Source organism: Meleagris gallopavo, chromosome 8, assembly GCF_000146605.3.
Source record: "Meleagris gallopavo isolate NT-WF06-2002-E0010 breed Aviagen turkey brand Nicholas breeding stock chromosome 8, Turkey_5.1, whole genome shotgun sequence".
Lineage (NCBI taxonomy): Eukaryota > Metazoa > Chordata > Aves > Galliformes > Phasianidae > Meleagris > Meleagris gallopavo.
In genome coordinates this window covers 18,314,644-18,328,434 of record NC_015018.2, presented here as the reverse complement: position 1 = coordinate 18,328,434, position 13,791 = coordinate 18,314,644, and the positions used below count along the sequence as shown (strand labels likewise).

General features: G+C 41.3%; 1 long non-coding RNA gene across 1 annotated transcript; it reads left to right on the top strand.

Moving 5' to 3' along the window:
• The first annotated feature begins 2,864 nt into the window (after positions 1-2,864).
• LOC109368818 lies at positions 2,865-12,529 on the top strand. Its single transcript, XR_002117182.2, has 3 exons — positions 2,865-5,658; positions 9,412-9,545; positions 11,387-12,529. It is a non-coding gene; the product is annotated as an uncharacterized LOC109368818 (long non-coding RNA).
• Positions 12,530-13,791: the final 1,262 nt, after the last annotated feature.

Here is a 13,791-nt window from a genome sequence, read left to right as displayed (position 1 = left end):
TTGAAGCTGCATTAGGTCATCCCACGTGGCTGTGCCGCAGAAGCAGTGAGGCCATTCGTATCCTTGGGGGTCACCTCCAGTCCCTGCTCCTCCTGCTTTAGTGCCTTCACCTCTCCTGCAGGAATGTTCAGCGCAGCACAGCCATATGGGTGCCAGAGAAAAGCAGATATGTACACACAAAGAACAGGAAAGGAGAAAGAATGACGGGGTTATACATCAGTGGATTGAACTGCCTGACAGCCCTTCTGGGGGCTTTACATCTTTTGTTTCAAGAATGAGCTTTTTTGATCGATAATGTCTAAGCTGGTTAGCTAATATACAGGTGTGAAACCCTCAGCAAGAACATATAAGGTATAAAAGAAAAGCTGCATTCCTCTGAACTAAGGCACTAACTACTGCCTTTGCAAAGCTACTTGTGACCTTTTAAGTCATAGGGCTTTTCTCCTAAGCAACACTAAAGAAAGCACTGCTTTCTTGGATGATGAAGTGCTAGAGAGGGGGTTTTCTCGTATGTTCATCACACTTTCATGTTCTATAATAGTACTCACTGACTCGTTTCTCATGGCATGTAAAAAAATTGACATCAGAAGCACAACTCTGGGCAATCTGATCTAGTGCTTGATCTGGTAGTTGGCAATTCTGCCCACAGCAGGGTGTTGGAACTAGATGATCTTTTAGGTTCCTTCCAACCCAAGCTGTCCTATGATACTATTCTTGGCCTGGAAGGTGGCAGACACTGATACCCAAGAGGAACAGGGGAGAAATTTTGTCTATGGACACTAGAGTGGTTCTTTCTCATCTCAGCAGTACTACCTGTCAGCAGCTGTGAGAGAAATGAAGATGCAGGAGAGTATCATGGGATGCTGGGTTTCCATCTGAGGCTTTTGGTGTTGGTATGCTGTACATTTCATGGTGGTTGTGAAAAGTCAGGTTTTCTTCGAACATTCATGAAATGATGTCAACATTTTTGACAAACTGTAAAAAAATATATAAAAACATGTTTTAAAGCCCATCTTTAATATTTTTAAATGAAATTCAGCCTTTCCAAGATGATAAACTCTTTCAGATTACTTCGTATCTTTGAAACAGCAAAAAAGTACTGGTCTTATTTTGAGTCTTAATGGTAAGTGAACAGTTCTATGAACATTCTTTGAAAATCTTTTGGCACTGCTTAGACTGTGCTTTGCTTCATGCAAAAAGTAACCAAAAATTTTTCCAGTATGGGGTTTGTGTGTGGATTCATGAATTGTTCACTCACTTGCTGATATCACTGAGGAAGTTGAGCAGCCTCTGAGAAGACTTTATTTTGCAAAAGAAATACAGTACAGACATTTCGCGTGGTAGGACAACTGCTTCAACCCTCCAAGTACAGCTCCAAGCACCTCACTCTACCAAAAAAAAAAAACTCAGAAAATGTTTGTGCTCGTTACATACACATTGCCTGTAGGGTTTTTTTAATTTGTTTTTAAGCTGGAATATAATTTGAGGATTTTGATTTATTGCTAAATATGTATGTCTCATTCCAGCACTGTGGCTCCCAGACTCAGGAGCTGCAGTAGATGTATGAGAGAAAAGTCAGTGCCATAGAGAGCTGTCAACACATCCTGTATTCTCTGTGTCCTCAGCAAGCAGTGTGCTGGCCCCTGCACCTGGCTTTTACAAGTCTCTATCACTATTCCAGCACTCCTATATGATATCCAGATTTGCCTCCACCTCCCACATACCCAACCTCATCCCGAAGTTATTACTACAAATTGGCTGATCTGTGAAGCTCATTCAGAAGTGCTAAGAAACTTTCACATGTTGCTGAACAGCAAAGCCCTTCCTCCTTTCTCATTGCAGTTACCAACATTCTGCTGTTAAGAATTTTAATTTGGGGGTCTTTTGACCCTCTTTTTTGTTTTGTTTATCCTTACTGTAGTTCTTGTTTCTGATGAGGTTTTAAACTCTTCTTGGCAATAAAACCCAGAAATATTTCACAGCTACTCACCCACATGAAAATACTTTTGTGACCCTGATGCTGATTGGACATACAGTGGCTTTTATTTCATATTTCAGTGCTCCATTTGTATAGTGAAGAGAATAGCAATTCTCTGGCCAGTGGATAATAATCTGAAAAACATGTTAAGCCTATACAACCCTAGATGTGCTTTCTTATGTGCTGCATCTGCCTCAGCTTACATGTGGTCTCATTAACAACTGTTGCTCAAAATAATGTTGTGTGATAATTTCTAGAGTTGGATCCTGGCTTGACTCAAGCTGAAATCACAGTGTGTTAAGGCCAATTCTATTTTTTTTCTTTCTTCCCTCCTGAGGTCTTTGCAGATCAGGCTTCCATTCAGAAGTATTACGCTGTGCCATCCTCATGACGCTGTTAATAAAGAGTCATTAGCACAGAGGGTCCTGCTGCCTTGTGACAGGTCAGTGCCACATCACTTGGCATGATAGGGATTATTTGGGGTTGCGAACACCGTGATGGGACTAGGAAAACCTGCGTTCAGTTCCTTTCTAAGCAGTCACAAACTTCCATCTTTTGGCTAAATCACTTCATCTAGTGTGTGCTTCAATTGCCCATCTGTGCAGGGTAGATAATGTTTCCCCCTGTCTTCAAGCAGTGCAGTCATCTAACTCTTTGAAGGTATTTTGATATCACAAAGATGGGGACAAAGACCAGAGGAATACAGACCAATAGAAACCGTAGGTTCCTTTAGACTGTAGAATCATAGAATCATTTGAGTTGGAAAAGACCCTTAAAGGCCATCTAGTCCAACTGCCCTGCAATGAGCAGGGACACCTACATTGAGATCATGCTGCTCAGAGCCCCATCCAGCCTGACCTTGGATATCTCCAGGGACAGAGCATCCTCCACCTCTCTGGGCAACCTTTTTCAGTGCCTCACCATCCTTATTGTAATAAACATTCTCCTTAGATCCAAGCTAAATCCTCCCCTCTTTTAGTTTGGAACCATTTCCCCTTGTCCCATCCCAACAAATCCTTCTACAGAGACTGTGATCTTCTTTCTTACAGCTCCCCACAATGAAATACCCATCTGTACCATAGAACACAGTTGGTAAATACCAAGAAAGCAAAACATAATTGATAACTAGGTGCATCTGATCACTGCAGACAAGAATCACATTTCCTAAGATCTGAGAAATAACTAAATATTGCAAAGGGAAGGAAAATCTCCATCTAAGAACAAGGACTTAACTGGATTTCCTCTGTTTGGTTTCCTGGGGAGCCACTGAGATTAAGCAGATATAAAATTCAGTTCTTCCTAGGTCTAGGGGGGCCGTAAAAGCAATGAAAAACCACATAAATACTTAGGACTTAATTTTCACATTAACACCTCCCCCTCTCCTCAAGACACCCACTCTTTCTGGTTTGTTTACATCATTAGTACACATCATTAATTACCACATGCTTATGGATTTCTGGTGCTGTGTCAAATATGGAACTGTACAGTGAGGGAGCCCGATCCAGGTCCTGCTGGGACCAGCAGCATCCATGTGTCAGCTTGCACATGGATTATCATGGGAATGGGCTAATTTGTAGGTGAGAGATGATGATCTGCTCAGTTCACAGGAGGACAGAATCCCTTTCCTAACCAAACCCACATCCCATCAGGCAATCCCTGAATTATTGTTAGGGATAGTTTTTTGTAACTCCACATTAATAAATATCTCTCAACTCCAGCCTCTTCTCCATAAAGTATAACAAATGTTTCACAGCGTCAGCCTCTTGGCCGTAAAGCATAATCCTTTGAGTGACCTATGTTTTCCTTGTAGTGATATTTCTCTTCTTATTATGCCTGTCACGGCTTTGCCCACACAGCCCATCAATTAACAATGGTGTCTAAAAAAAAGGGTTTTTTATACACAGAGTTAAAACAGAGCTGTCAAGCATGGCGGTTTTGATCTTGTGTTTCTGTATGAGTAGAATGAGGTGAAAGTGGCAGAAAAGGACGTTCTCATGGGGTTGGGCAGAAGAGATAAAAGCCTTCATTTAACACCATTTGAATGTAAATTCTACTGAAACACATCAGTGACAGAGAGGAGGTTATGACTGATCAGATATGAGTCTTTGAATAGTTTGCCAAACCGAACTCCTTCTAGGTATTTTCTTTCTTTCTTTTATGCTTTCTTCTCCTCTCACCACTTTTGATCAGTGACATGCGCTGCGATGGTTCCTATCAGGGAGCACTGAGCAGTCCAGAGCAGAAGCAGGAATATGCGATAGGAAGGGAAACATCGGCATATCAAAGATACTCAAGGACAGGGAGAACTTCAAGGGTTTTCCTCCAGAGATAATGACCAAATTATTATGAAGTGAAACTGAAGGCAAAGAAAGTGAGAAGTGTCTGAGCGTATTTCTGCTAGGGAGGGAAAGATCTTTGTTGCGTGAAGAAGGAATCAGATAACAAACCTATTCCACAGCTGAAAGACCAAACCTAAGAGATATTGGAGTTTTGCGTCTATTCACTTCAGATGCAGACCTGGAGTTCAGAGCGGATTTTGAGCTAAATCCTGGCAGGAAAATATTCAGATGTTCTGTGTGGTAGAGATGGTCTATTCCACAAGACAGGTTGATACGTTTATGACAGCATATAGAGTAAAACCAGCAGATTTTTAATGAAAAACTGAGAAAGTAGTGGTATGAATGTCAAGTTTTGGACAAAATATAGCTCATTTTTTCTTTGATGTGTCATCATATATCATATTGACACTAAAAAGAAGAGTTTTGCCATTAATTCTCTCTGGGAAAATCCAGGACAAGACCTTATTTAAGTTAGATTTTTAAAATGAATACTCAGGCCCCATGGATCAATCTGTGGAGAATCTGTTTTAAGGGTGTCTTAAAGATTCAGGATCTAAAAATCCTGAATAGCAAGTATTCACCTTCTGTTTTGTTGAACTTAGATATTTCAGTGGCTCTTAAGTCTTTCATAGGAATTACCATGCTTTCTCATATGGCCTTATGTTCATGTGTGCTGCCTGTTCCGAGAAGGCACTATTCTCCTTTGGGATGCTGATCTCTGAGCACTGATGTTATGCACAGAATTATTTTAATGTGTTTGGTTTTTTACACTTTCAACAAGTAATTATTTCCAGGGACAAAACCAACAAATTATCATGCAGGTGTGAGTCAGGAGTCGTTTCAATAAACTCCATGCCGTTTTTTGTATTTGCATGTGTACGTTGTGTGATCAGGTCTTGGATCTTGAGTATTCTTGGTTAGGTGTTTACAGTTACTGGGACATCTATCCACCATAATTTCAATTCAGTGCACAGCTGCCACTTACAATGTCAAATTCCTAAATCATGCAGTCACTACATTTCTATTGGCTTGAATTTACAAAGTCACAAAAATCCTGTTCCAGGGCTATGTCTAATGCAGTTTTACACTGGTCCAAAGCATGGCCCAGGTGTGGTACTGGATAGGAACTGCTGAATCACGGCCTGAACCTCTGATTGATCATCTGAGGCCAGCAACGAGTCAGCCCTGGGAACACAGGTGAAGGCAATTCACCTGTTCTGCCAGAAGGAGTGGAGCCTGGCTCCACCTCTCTTAGACCCATTTAAGAGCTGACTACCAGTAGGGAAAGATCTCTTTCTGGAGAGTCCTCCTTTGGAATTTTACAGTGAGCCCAGGACACAGGTAAGCGCTCTATCTATTCTCTTTTGTTATAATAACCTGCTTAGCCAAATTCTCTGGTAAATTTCATAATTATAATACCTGTGTATTCATTGATTGTACAGGTACTTACATAGGTTAAGCACACATTGATATATTTAGAAATAGTATAATTTATCCACCTTGAATATTCTTGTGGAAGCCATAATTCTCAGCTATATATTAAGCTAGAGCAGTTTAGTATGACGTTTCTAAATATCCATGCATTTGTGCTCCCTCATGCCTGAAAGACTTACATAAAGTTAAAGTCTGATCCTGTAGAAGTCTCCCTGTGCAAGCAATTAGATTTTCTACAGATTTTAAGAGCATCATTTTCTTTCTAAAGAAGCTATATTATTAGTGTGACTTCAGATCATGGTTCTAAAGCACAGTCCCACGTATGTTGGTCCCACAGATGTTTCTGGAATATTTAGTTAAATTGAACTGTCCTGGAAGAAAGCTATAAGATTCACAATTACTTGTGGTACTTCTGAGTTGGGAGAATTTCCAATGAACAGTTATAATAAAATGCAATATAAGGTATAGAGGTATTCTGCAGCCAAAACATGAAGGCTGGCACAGAGTAATGTAAACCTTACCTGCACTTTGCAATAATGCTAAAAACACCTTATCAAATTTTGACCCAGAAATACACGTGTAGTAAGATAACAAATAACTTGTTCTTGGAGAAAGTCCCAGCCCTGATTTATATCTTGCAAATCAAATAAATATAAAAAGCCTGCCAGAGCTGACCATGTAAATCTTAATCACCTCATATGGTTTCATTCTATGGAGTGAAAAATACAGGGAAGAAGGTGTTGTTAACGCTGTGAATGGGGTATCCAGGAAAAGTGTTATTTATTGAACTCTATGGGAGGGAAGTTAATTTCAGAAGTTATAAACATGATGAATTATAGCTAGTATCTTGGAGGAATTAAATGCAATTAAGTGAAAATGGGGACTTTTTTTCCTTTCAAATTAAACAATTAAGGTTGAGTAATGCTAAATAAAGGCTTACACCTGCCAGGAGCTGGCAGACTCTTGCGGATTAACCAGAGTGGGCAGCTTCTCACAAATCAGTTGCACCAGTATTTTATGTCTTCAGTCTTCATGGGAATTCTCGGTACCATGCTAGGTAATAATTTCAGCCTAGAAGAAGTTTGTGGCCTATTTGCTTTCATTGCTGTTACAACAGCATGGGTTATTGCCTAAGAGACTTGGCAGTGCCCCTGCTCCTATACCAAGTGCTTTCAAGCAAGAGGCTGAAGGCAGATCAGGAAAGAATAGCCTCATAAGTCAGGCTGTGCAGTTTGGTGTCCTGAATTTGTGAATAAAAGTCCCAGTGTTGCCAAGTCAGGTCAACTTCAGCAAATGACCTTCAGACCCATTTATGAAGTTTCTCCTTGGCGTGGACACCTGGTTTGAGAAGCTTTGGGTCTGCTTTTCAAGGGCCCTGCATGTTTGCAAGTGCCTACACACACCTCAAGTCTTGTACACTGAGAAGTGTGAATGGAGAGTATCTGGAAATGGATGTAAAGATGCTACATTAGGAAAAGGGGCAGAAAATAGAGATGAGACTAGGAAGTAGGAACACTGAAAGAGTAAAATAGGGCAAAAATGGGCTGAAGGGATGGACAAAGCAAAGGACGTGGAGATATCACTGGTTAGATGTGGCACTGAGGGGCATAGTTTAGTGGGCATGGTAGTGATGGGTTGATAATTGGACTAGGTCATCTTAGTGTTTTTTTCTAGTCTTAATATTTCTATGATTCTATATTGATAAAGGTTGATTCTGTAAGAGACAAAGGCTGTAAAGAGCAGCAGAAAGGTAGGTAGAGACAAGCACTATGTTGGAGAAAAAAGCTGTTCTTGTATTCCTTCTGGAGTGTATTAGTACACCCAAGCTATATTACCCACTATGAAGTTTTTCATGTTATCAATTTGTCAGGATAATTGAAGCCTGCTGAGTGACACTGGAGAGATTTCCTTCTGCCTGTCCATCCCATGGTGAGCAAGCTCAATGCTTTGGAGGGCTTGAGCCTTGTGCACCAATGTGCTTGCACTAGATCAGCAGCTGCTGAATTTTTCATTGAGTCAGGCTGTGCAGCCAGCTTGGGAAACCCTGGGAAACATATCGTCACAGACAGGCATATAAAGCTACCTTCACACATCCTTTTGTACACATCTACTGCTGAGCGCACACACGCACATCCCTGTCAGGGCAACCCACACAGGCGCATGTACCATGCTTATACCAGCAGGCACCAGCATGTGCTGGCCTTCAGGCTTACAAGTGCACACACAGTGTTCACAGCCCTGAAATCTGCATGTGTTTGTTGTAATTTTGCTGCCTTTAAAAGCAACTTTTCATAACTCTCAGCACACAAAGATGTCTCAGCCTTGTATAACCTCAGTGTCATGAGCCTATGCTAATAAATCTGAATAAGTAAATGACAGGTACAAATCTGGGTAATGGAGTTAAATATCTCTTCTTAACTCAAATATAAAACAGATGTTTTCCATCTGCCAGCAGGCTTCCACAATTATCCACACTGCCCATGCTGTCCCCTGGGCTCTCTGCTGAGCTCTTTCTTCTGGGTGATGAATATGATGCATCGTTGTAGTTAGCTCTGGGCTCAGGTTGCATTAATTCAGTGGTACTCTGTGTTGTGTGTCTTTATTCAGCTGCTTGAAAGCACCTCCAGTCTTGTTTTGCTTGATTTACTTTGCTCCCATCCCCCAAACCCACCTTCTGCCTACAGTCGTGGCTTTGCTGGGAAACTCAGCCCAGCCACCTGCACTAAGGCTGGAATAATATTTGGCATTTTTTCCCCAGTGCAGTCAGTGATCTTTGCAGGCAGTGCAAGAGCAGTAATTAACACCTGATACATACTGTGAGGGAGAGCATTGCTGGCAGGAACTGAGGCAAGATGCGATTATTACATAGCCCTTCAGAGCAGAGATGGGCCTTGTACAAACAACATCACCGTTGGTGTTCCAATGGCACACTGACCCTCCCTGCCATCCAAGCTGCCCAGTACTGCTGCCTAACAGGTACAAAGGAACAGGTAGAGGCATTCATGTATGGCGTAATCAAAGGTCCCTTATTTTTTCACTGTATAACTGTCTTATCTTCAAAAGAGTTCTTATGAAGCTTTTGTGAGCTACTGTGCCAAAAACCACCTCTGCAAGCACCACTCGGAAAGCTTGGGCAGTCCATGGGACAATCCTTACAGGCTGCATGCATTGAAACCCATCAGGCCTGTTCATGAGTTCAGCCATCTTTACCTGCTGAAGGGGATGGAATCTGCTGATCTATGTATCTGGGTTCAGAGTGATGCAGATGAAAATACAACACTGAGCTAAACAATAATCTGGCAAGAAGCTCTCAAAGTTGGCCTTACTTACTTATTTTTAATTAAAAAAACACTTTTTCTGTTTATCTGGAATAAATTGAAAGCAGTCCAATTCTGTAATTGTATTTCCACAACATTGTGCCAAGGTAATCAGAGTTGTCAGGACCAAGCCATCTTCTTTAAGAGTTAAAGTTTATTAGTGAGCTTACTTGCAAGTCAGCTACATGAACTCCAGTTTATCCCTTGGATCCACATTGCAGAGCCTCAGTGGGAACCTCTTGGTTGCTCCACATACAGAACCCTCCCAGCAGGCTGATTAGAATAGTATGTGCAAAGATAGCACCAAAATTCAATTAAAACTGACGCTTTTTGTTGGAAACAGACTCAGGAGAGCAGCTCGCATCTCAAAAGCCAGCTTGCATCACTGGGCCAGAAAGAACTGTTTTACAGGAAAGGCCTGCTATGAGGACTGCGTGACTTGGACAGTTGACTAGAAGATGTGGAGTCTAAAATCTGGTATACACAAAACATTTTCTACCAAATCCATTTTTTGGCTTTGAAACACAGTCTTTGTCTTCTTCCCCATTTTTTTTTTCCCCCCTCAAATTCTTTGGAACTTAAGAAATAATCTTAACTGACCTTTAACCACAAAACCTTGGCTGGTGATATAGCCACTGCCTTCAGAAGGTCGAAGTTGTCTGGATGCAAACCAGATCCTAGAGCTCTGACCTTGCTGTACCTAGCAACCTCTAAAGAGAGTCCAAGGAGAAGAGAAGACTGAACATGCTTTTCTCCAAATACAAATTCCCTCCAGGGCAGGATTTAGGACAGAAAATTTTCCATTGCTGTAGTTTGAATTGGATGTGTACAGCAAATATTAAAAACTTCAGTGTGGCTTTCTGACTTAGCTAGACTGAAGTTTCATCAGTGCTGCTACCCAGGGAATTTCAGAGATTTCTTTCTTTCCTAGCACCAAGTCCAAAGAAGTGAGTAACATTCACATTTAAAAAGGAAAAGGAAAAAAAGAAAAGAACATGAACATCTGGAAGTCAGTCCTCACAAATGGCTGTGCATAATCAGGATTAAGCCATTACTGGGTCTTGCTTCTTAAGCGATGGAAAACGGAATTGTTCTGAATTACAGTTCTCTCTGCTAAGAATGTGCTACACATAGAATTAAAAAAAAAAAGCATTGCTTGAACAGCAGCGAAGAATTTCAGATTTTTAAAACCTCAGGTTTCCCCTGCATAAACCATTTGAACACTGGAATGTAAAGCAGTGAAGAAAAATGAAAGCCATGTCAGCCCAGAAAGCGATATATTAAAGCAAAGTGTTTAGAAGTCAAAGGCCCTTAAATAAATCTAAAATACATACTCCATTTTAAGCCTTAAATCTTCTGCTGCTAATCCTCATCCTTAAAACCAGAAACCAATTTTCCTGGAAAGCTAGCTGAAATAGGGTGGAATGTGATGTGACTAGCTAAACAGTGAGATATTGACTTTGATATGTGTTGCACCTACCAATAGCAGTGTATCTCTGATGTATTTCAAAATTACTCTCATTCTTTATGGCATGCCACTGAGCAGAAAGAATCGACAGCCCAGCTCCCTGTCCCCTACAGCAGTAAATACAGCAGCTGTAGGTGGTGTCCTAACCTGCACCCATTTCCTTCTCTGACATCAGTCAGCATTCACACTTTGTTTTTTCATCAAATTGTGCGCACATTTAGACTTGTGCCAGTCATAGGGCTAGCAGTCCTCTCTGTCACCCTTTTACAGTGGATGGAATTGGAAAAGAAAGGTTTAAAGGGCTGCTCAGTGGCATAGAGCAATGCTACAGTTAATGTTGGGAACCAGAAGTAGTGTGGTCCCACTATTATGACACTCAACGCTGGGAGTCAGGGAAATCTGCAGCAGAGAGGGGACTTCTTATGATCTCTCCTTCTCTGAACACGTTTGCCTTCATGCTGATGTCTGCCTCACCCAAGACTCTTTCTTTGAATAGAAAATCCTGTTGTTTTAGGTTAAAATCTGAACGTTCCTGAGAGATTTAGTTGGAAGGGGTCTAATTTACCAGCATGGACATAATCTGGTCTACACAAGCAGTGCCTAACTCCTAACATGTTGCTAATGAATAGACCTGACCAATAAATGAAACAAGGCAGAGTTTTTTTCCTGCCAAGTCATACATTTTTCTGCCAAAAAATATGTGAAGGAAAATAATCCAAATAATTCTATTGATTCTCAGTCCCAGGTTTTGATTTTCACTTTGTTTCTAAACTTCTGTGATATTTGGGGGCAGCTGTGGGGTGGAGGAAAGGGACAAAATCTCATATTCCTCTCCTTTTTTTTCCCACAGGTAAAGGAAATGGAGAGGAGAGAAAAAGAAAAAAATGACCAGTATTCAGGCCTCCCTCCATATCCTTTTAACTATTTTTGTCTCCTTTTCTGAGTTGGGATTAGGAGAAGAAGGGTAGGGAATGTGTGAAATGAGTAAGGAGCAAAGGTTTCTTCCTTTTATCTTCCTTTTACTCCCCTCCCTCCCCCCTTTTTTTAAGAAGAAGTAATACTAAAAACTTACAAATTCAAATACTGAAAAACCAAATCCAGCAAAAGAATTGATAGGAATAAAAATCTTTCTGTGCTGAATATTTGTTTACTGATCATGTTTACTGGAGTGGAACACTTTACAAAATGCCAAAATAAAATGCATACTCTGTTGGTAGGAGAATATAACTGATAAAGGAAGGATACAAGATGAGATAAAACAAGGAAGCCTATAATGCAGAAACAAATTATTTCAAAGCCCGATTCTGGAATCAGTAATGTTTCTTATAATAAAGTAGGAAAGCTAGAAATGCTTCCAGACTAAGCCTTAGGAGACTGTTTATCTCAGCACCTTGTCATTACTTCCGAGGCAAAAGGAGCTTCAGAATCTTGCAGTATCTCACCCCAACTCACATATATATGGTGAGAAATTTCCCTGCGTTCCTTCTATATGGAACTGCAGTGCCCTGATCACCAAAAAGCTGCTCCTTGTCTCCAGTCTTGCTGTGTCGCTTACTATAAACATGTATGACAAATGAGTGTTATGACTGTATGAGAAATATAGCCATCCCCAGTCAAGCTGTGCAAATGACAAACTTTGGAATAAAATAAACCAACGTATAGTCCTTGCCATTGTTGATTTTGTTATAGTCAAGTACATTTCTAAGTATATGTTTCCTAACACCTTGGCTCCAGAGCTTTGTTATACAAGACTTGGCTACAAATCACAGCCCACCACCCAAGAATGCTGAAAGTCTACTCTATGTTGAGCCTTCATCAGCATCTGAGCCCCTGTAGTGTACACTATGCAAGCAATGCTCTTTGTAGTTAGGGGAGCCTGAGATATTCTTTGGCATGACCTTGATACGACTGAAATTATTCTTTTGGTCTTGAACCTGCCATGCTGATATTCTCTATGGATAAATTTTAATTCTGGATGGTACTTCTATTTTGAAAATAAATAGGAGAGACTTCAATCTGGAACTATTCATCCATTTCACAAAATATGAGGAAAGGAGAAGAAAAGGATGACTTCTTAGCAGAAGCCCATTTCATCATCTATCATCTCTCTGCTTGGAGGCAAGGACTTGAAACAGTGCTACCTGTTTAACTCAGGCAAGTAGCTTTTCTCGTTCTCAGGAAATCTACCTGTGTTTAGCAAGCCAAGAGTTGCTAAAACACTGATTCCCTTATACTGGGCAGGGACTCTCCCAACAACACTTTTTTGTCCAAAAGAGTTTGCCTGCACCGAGCACCTGTGGATGCCACCCTGGGTGAGAGGAGAGGAGCTGGACTTCCCCTATGACAGCTCCCTGCTCCCCTTCCTTGCTCTGGCTCATATAGGGACAACCACGCAGGCCTTCTGGTCTCTTTCCCAAGGAGTCTCTCTGGTGGATTGGACTGAGCTGTTTCTTTTTGGGAGGTCTTCATAATCAACACCACTGGAGGACTTGAAACAAAACAGGGAAATTTTGTAGTCTCCCAGTGACCTCTACATGGTAAGAATGCATGACCTTCCTCATCCTTGCCCTTACACACCACTGGCAGCTTTAATGCCAATGTCTCTGCAGCAGAAATCATGCTTTTGTTGTCTGCTGTTCAGCAGCCCCAGGCACTACAGCAATGGGAGCACTAAGCCGCACTAATACACTTTTCCACCCAGTTGAGCTTCCCTAAAATCCTGTTGCCAGAAGAAAATGCTGTCTTCTCCACCCACTTTCCCACCAATGCAATTAAGAGACTGAAGTCCTGTGCTGGCTTCATGTTTGCAAGCTGCCTCCCTCTATCAGAAGCCATGGCCTGAGTTTAAGACAGAGCTGGTCCCACTCAGTCTGCTGGGAACAACAGCAGTGAGGGCTCTCACTTGGATTATTGTTTTCAGCAGTAGGCGGGGAAAATAGCCCTCCTTGTAGAATGGGAAAAATGAGCTCAAAACATATCACTTCACCCCCCGTCCTGCTCCCATGCATTCCTGGTCTGAGCCAGGGGAGAGAGAGCATTGGAATATAACCTAAAGCACTGCATTATTTCACTGTTGTTTTCTTGTAGATATTTTTTGGAGGGAGATGTTGCAGGTGGCCTTCTCATATGTGTTGACTGACTGAAATAGGCGGGGAGATGGGGGAAAAGGCATCATTAGACTTTCATAAAGGAATCAGTAGTCCTCTGGAGGGCTGGTATACCTCAGTTGTAAACATTTCATCCCTTTGATCAAGA